Source organism: Hippopotamus amphibius, chromosome 2 (assembly GCF_030028045.1).
Source record: "Hippopotamus amphibius kiboko isolate mHipAmp2 chromosome 2, mHipAmp2.hap2, whole genome shotgun sequence".
NCBI lineage: Eukaryota > Metazoa > Chordata > Mammalia > Artiodactyla > Hippopotamidae > Hippopotamus > Hippopotamus amphibius.
The window spans coordinates 126,613,085-126,619,506 of NC_080187.1; the positions used below are offsets into that span (position 1 = coordinate 126,613,085).

Genomic DNA, 6,422 nt, shown 5'->3' on the forward strand with positions numbered 1-6,422 from the left:
CCAAAATCTGATTCACTACTAATATGTCTTCTCCTTTTTCTATCCAGACCTTTTGTCTAGGATAGTACACAAGAATGACAAAATGTTTACATGAAAACATTTTTATATAAGCTAACCAGAAAAGTTAGTTATGTTTACAAATTCATTAGTATAAAACAGTATTTAAAAGATTTCAAAATGGGTTTACTTAACATCCCATGTTTCGTTGCTTCATAGCCATTCTAATCTTCCATTTTTTAATACTTTCTCTCTTTAGAGAGATGATATGTCTTCCACGCCTTTGGCATCTTTTACTTGGAGTCTTTTAATTTTCTGTTCTTTCTCTCTTCACCCATAACTTGCAGTGATGGTGGATGTATCCAATTGAAATTTGTTGTTTGTCTACTCACAGATAACTTGAGGTTTGTGATATTCTCTCTCTTCTAGAAATGATAAGGCAAAGTATTTAATTGTGATGAAATCCAACTTTATTATTTTTTTTTGTAGCTTGTGCTTTTGGTATCACACCTAAGAAGGCCTTGCGTAATCCAAGGTCATAAAGATTTATTCCTAGTGTTTTTTTACCAGTGTTTCATAGTTTTAGTTCTTATATTTATGCCTATGATCCACTGGGAGTTAATTTTGTGTATTGTATAGGGGAAAGGGTCCAACTTTACTCTTTTGCAGCAACAACTTACCTTAAGAAGAGTTTTATATTAGTTTGTTAAGTGATTTATAGTAAGAGTTATGCTTAACCAGTATAGCATGTCTCAAAATCAACATCTAAGATTTTAATTATGAGTAATGAAAATGTAGCCTGTATTAAATGATAATTTCCACTGATATCAACTATTAAGTTTGGACAAAATATAAAAAGCAACTATTTGAAGACACTGGAAAGTAACTCAAATCTGGCAGAAACTAGATAGCAGTCAGGCCCTGAGAAAAGGGTTTATATAGTTTTTGTCTTAGGGAAATCCCTTATTTATATAGCATATAGTAACTAAAAGTCAAGAAGAAAATTGAATTCTTAAAGGCCTGTAGAACCAGAGGATGGAGTTTGGGGACTGCAGGAGGGACCAAAAGATGAGAAGAGAAATTCAATAAATGAGGGACCCTCAGTAATGGTAGTCTCAAATTTTGTTTATAACCTCTCAAATCTTTGGCTCTCCCATAAACTGCACATAAGTGTGCAGTTGAGATTACTAGTGAAAAGTAAAAGCTGATAGGCCGAGATGTTGAGCAGTTTGAGCAAGGCAGACAGAATTTGGAACATAAGCCCAGCCACACTGAGTGCATGCTAGAACAAGAATCAGTTCTCCAGAGGAAGATAATGGAATCTATACTCTGTACAATGCTGTTATAAATATACTCAAAGACTTAAAGAACAATAGAGTCAAAAATGAATAAAAAGATGAGAAATAGCAGAGAAGTGAAAAACATAAGAAAGAACCTAATGGAAATCCTAGACTGGCTACATGGCCAATTGAATATTGGTAAAAGTAAGTTAAAATCAAGATAGAGCAATGGAAATTATCTTGCATGAATAAGTGAAGAAGATGATTAAAAGATATGAAGTGAGCCTAAGTGGACTTTGGAACAATATCAAGCAGTCTAACATAAGTGTAAATAGAGTCTCTGAATAAAAGGAAGGAGAATGGAGAAAAAAAATTGCTCAGTTAATGCATTAAAATCTCCCAAATTTGGTACAAATCAAATGACTTACATATCCAAACAACTCAGTGAAATCCAAGTGGGGATATACATATATAAAGAAAACAACATCTAAGCATCTAATAGTCAAACTACTGAAGACCAAAGATAAAGAGAATTCTGAAAAGGAGCAGAGAAAAATAACTCATTACTTGTGTCACACAAATCATAAGAATGATGACTGATATCTCATTAGAAAAATATAGGGGGGTTCAGCTGCCTAAAAGATCCTGAAGCTCCAGGCCTGTCTCCTCCTGTCTCAGGATGGATGACAAGAAGTGCCTGGCCTACGCCATCATCCGGTTCCTGCAGGACCAGCTCTGAAGTGCGGGGGTGGGGGGGGGGGGCTCTCAACCAACACCCAGGAGAGCTTGGAAGTCACCATCCGGTGCCTGGAGACCGCTTTTGGGGTGATGGTGGAGGACAGCGACCTCGCGCTCCCCCAGACTCTCCTGGAAATATTTGAAGAGGCTGCGCGGGAAAGGAGATGCCGTCGGATCTGAGGAGCCCCCAGTGAACCCTGCCTTCGGAGGAGGACTCAGCGGAGGCAGAATGCCTCAAAACCGAAGGAAATGCACAGATGAAGGTAGGAAACTTTGAGGCCACCATGCACTTCTACTGGAAAGCCATGGAGCTGAACCCCACCAACTCCGTCTACGTCTGTAACAGAGCCGGGGCCCACAGCAAACTGGGGAAAAATGCGGGGGTGCTGCAGGACTGCCAGCAGGCCATCTGCATAGACACGTCCTACAGCGAGGCCTCTGGCAGGATGCGCCTGGCGCTGTCCAGCCTGAACAAGCACACGGAGGCTGTGGCCTGCTACAGGAAGGCCCTGGAGCTGGACCGCAATAGGAGACCTACACGTCCAACCTCAAGGTGGCGGAGCTGCAGCTGAGAGAGGCGCCCAGCCCAAGGGAAGGCATTGGCAGCTTCGACATTGCAGGCCTGCTCAACAACCCCAGCTTTATGAGCAGGGCATCAAACCTCATGAACAACCCCCAAGTTCAACAGCTCACGTCTGGCATGATTTCCAGGGGCTACAACCCCTTGGGGACTCCCGGCACCAGCCCCTCGCAGAACGACCTGGCCAGCCTTATCCAGGCGGGCCAAGCAGTTCGCTCAGCAGATGCAGCAGCAGAGCCCAGATCTGACAGAACAGCTCCTTAGTCAGATCTGGAGTCAGACCCCAAGTGCCAGCAACGACGACCCCGCGACCCCGCTCCCCAGTGCCATTGGGTCCTTCCCGGCCCACTGGAAGCCTTCTCGCATTTTTCCGTCTCCTCCCATTGTCCCGCCCACGAAAGAAAAAGAAATTGGACCCGCATATTAAGAGGGATTTTTATCATTTTCATGTTTTTGCCTCCGCCCTCCCCTCCCTTTTTGTGCTCTGTCACTGCCCTCAGACCCTTCTGGAAACAGAGCTCTCAAGCTGTGAGCGCAGACCAGCACCACCTCCCCCCAGCCCCTGAAACCCCACTCATTACAGTGTTTCCTAGAGGATGGCAGGGTGGGCCGGGTACTCCGGTGAGACGCGCCCTGGGGTTGCCGGGCCCCCGGCCCCTCCCGCAGCCCCGCCCCCACCGTCTGTCTTCAGGGGCCGCCCAGCCCCCGGAAGCCTCTTTCTGAGTCGGCCTTGGCAGCCCCAGCCGCCCCCTGATCGGAAGAGCTCCCAGCCAGCCTGCGCGGCCCTCGGACCCGGGTTCTTGAACGAGGAGCGGCGGAGGCAGGTTCCCGGGGGCGGTCCCGCCTGGCGCCCCGTCTACCTGCACCCGGCAGGGCGGAGCGGGAGGCCTGGGGGGCGGGACCGTGTCCGGGCCTCTCTTCCAGGCACGCGTGTGGATGGACGCGGGGCTGCTCTCCACGCCCCCTTCCCAGGGCTCACGACCGCCCGCGCGCGAGGGGCGCCCGCCCCGCCTCCGGCCCAGCCCCGCCCCGCCGCGGGTCCCGGCCGCCGCCCTCCCGCCCCCAGGGCGTCCCGCCGGCCCGGCGCCTCTGCGGCCTCGGCGGGCCCTCCTCCCCTGGGGGCGGGCGCTGCAGGGGCCCCAGGGCCCCCCGCCTGGGCCTGAGATCGCCGGGCAGCTCCCGTGGGCGTCCCGGCGGCCCGGGGCGGGGAGGGGCGGGGAGGAGAGGCCGGTGGGCGGCTGGAGGCGCCCTGGGCTGTGGGGCCGCTGCGAGGGGACCCCACGCCGCGTGTGCAGGTGACTAGGAGGGGGTCGCTGCCAGCCCCCCGCGGTCTGGCACACGTCTGGGGACACGTGTCCTAACGTGTACTGGCCTTGGTGACAAGCTTCACATAACGTGTGGGGAATACATAGACATCGTGACCTCAAAAAAAAAATAGGATAAAAGGTAATAGAATGGCAACTTCAAAATGGTGACAAGAAAAAAAAAGATGTCACCATAATTTTATGTCTTCCAATAATATCTTTTATAAATAAAGGTGAAGTTGGTCATTCTCAGATATAAGAAAATTTCACTGCCAGCAAGACTTCTCTATAATAGATACTAAAGGAATTTTTAAAAAAAATTTTTCGCCGTGCCACGTGGGATCTGAGTTCCCTGACCAGGGATGAAACCTGTGCACCCGCCCCCGCCCCTGCCCCCGCCCCCGCACTGGAAGCACATATTCTTAACCACTGGACCACCAGGGAGGTCCCTAAAGGAAAGTTTTTAAGGTTAAAAGGAAAGGATATGAAATGGAAAGTATGTCTTTAGAAGGGAATGAAGCACATCAGAAACTGTAAATATGTGACTGGTTAATTTCTTTAAAAGATATCTCAGTATTTAAAGCGAAAATCATAACATCCTATTGTGGGGTTTATAATGTATGTAGATGTAATAAATGTGAAAGAACTATGATTATAATTGGGTATTTTAACAGGCATCTTTCAGTACTTGATATAAGTAAACAAAATTCAGAAAAACATAGATGATTTGAACAGTGACATTTATCACCTTGACCTAGTTGGCAATTATACTATACTTAACAGCAGCAAAACACTCATGTGAGAGCACAGGTAATGTTCACTAAGGTCATAAAGTGAATCTAAAAACACCTTCAAGATTTGCACCTTAACACAGTACGTTTCCTGATCACAATGTAATTAAATCAGAAAACAACCATAATATATGTATAGAAAAGCCCAAGTATATTAAAATTAAGCATCATATTTCTGAATATTTTCTGGGGAAGAACTTACAAGGGCGAGTGGAAAGTATTTTGAACTTAATTATAATAAAATTACAAAGTAAAATTTGTTATGCAACTAAAGCATTACTTAGAAATTTAATTTAGTGTTGTGATTAGAAAAGAGAAATATTATAGACAAATCAATGAAATAGAAAATACACAAAATACATTAAATTTATGTATTAGTTTGGGTTCTTCAGAGAAACAGACCAATAGGGATGTGTGTGTGTGTGTGTGTGTGTGTGTGTGGTGTGTGTCTGTGTGTGTGGTGTATTTATTTTAAGGAACTGGCTCATATAATCGTGGCAAATGCAAAATCTAGCAGACTGAAGACCCAAGGAAGTGTTGATGTTGCAATTTGAGTCCAGAGTAGTCTGGTGGCAGAATTCTGTGTTCCTCAGGAGGTGTCAGTATTTTTCAGCCTTCAACTGACTGGATAAGCCAACCCACATTATATAGGGTAGCCTGCTTTGCTCAAAATCTATTGATTTAAATGTTACTTTCATCTAAAAACTACTTTCACAGCGAGATCTAGACTGGTGTTTGAACACATATCTAGGTCCTGTGGCCTAGCCAAGCTGCAAATTAACCATCACAATTAACTGAGTCAAAAATTGAATTTTGAGGCTGTGGTTAGAAAAGATCTCCTTATTTCCATCCTGTAGACAATTCATACTTACACACACAAATACCATTAAAACAATTGTTTCAGTTTGAATTGCATTTTTAGAGATTGCTATTTTAAGTTAATCTTAAATTATGTAAAATCATTTACATGATTTCAAAGTCAAATCTACAAAATATTCAGAAATGTCTAGCTTTTATTCCTGTCTCTTACCCAGTTTCCTTCTTCCTCAACAAGAAAACATTTTAATATTTATCATTTAAAATACATAAGTGTTTATAAAATATATATTTATAATTACATATACACATAAAGCTAATATGTGCATCTCTATTTTAACACAGAAATTAGCATACCAGAGACATTCTTCTTCACCTTACTGTTTTCACTTAACATGCCATATAGATTCCTCCAGAACAGTATTTAGAGATATTTCCCACATTTTTATAGTTGCTTAATATTTCATTGCATATAACTTATGCACGTAATTTATGCAGTCCTTATTGATTGTCATTTGGGTATTTTCTGTTCTTTTTCTGTTAAAAGCAATACTTCAATAAGTAACCTGGTGCATTGGTTATTCTGTATTTTCTTCCATGTATCCTTAGGGTTGCTGGGTCAAAAGTTAGTAGCATGGTAATATTTGGAGATGTTATCTTGCCAAGATGTTACACTATTTTGTATTCTCATCAATGATGCATATGAGTGTCCCTTTTCTGTACAGTTTAACCAATAGGCTGTAATATTAAATATTGATGTCAGATATTTGATGTCATAACGGCCAAAAGTGATATTTCAGCTTGGTTTTACTCTGCATATATCTTTTTTTTTTAAGCTCTTTATTGGAATATAATTGCTTTACCCTGTTTTGCCAGTTTTTGAGTTACACCAAAGTGAACCAGCTGTATCCATACA

The 6,422-nt window shown here is 43.8% G+C and overlaps 1 pseudogene; it reads left to right on the plus strand.

Annotated features, from left to right (window-relative positions):
* The first annotated feature begins 1,956 nt into the window (after positions 1–1,956).
* LOC130844486 (small glutamine-rich tetratricopeptide repeat-containing protein alpha-like) lies at positions 1,957–3,022 on the plus strand (annotated as a pseudogene).
* Positions 3,023–6,422: the final 3,400 nt, after the last annotated feature.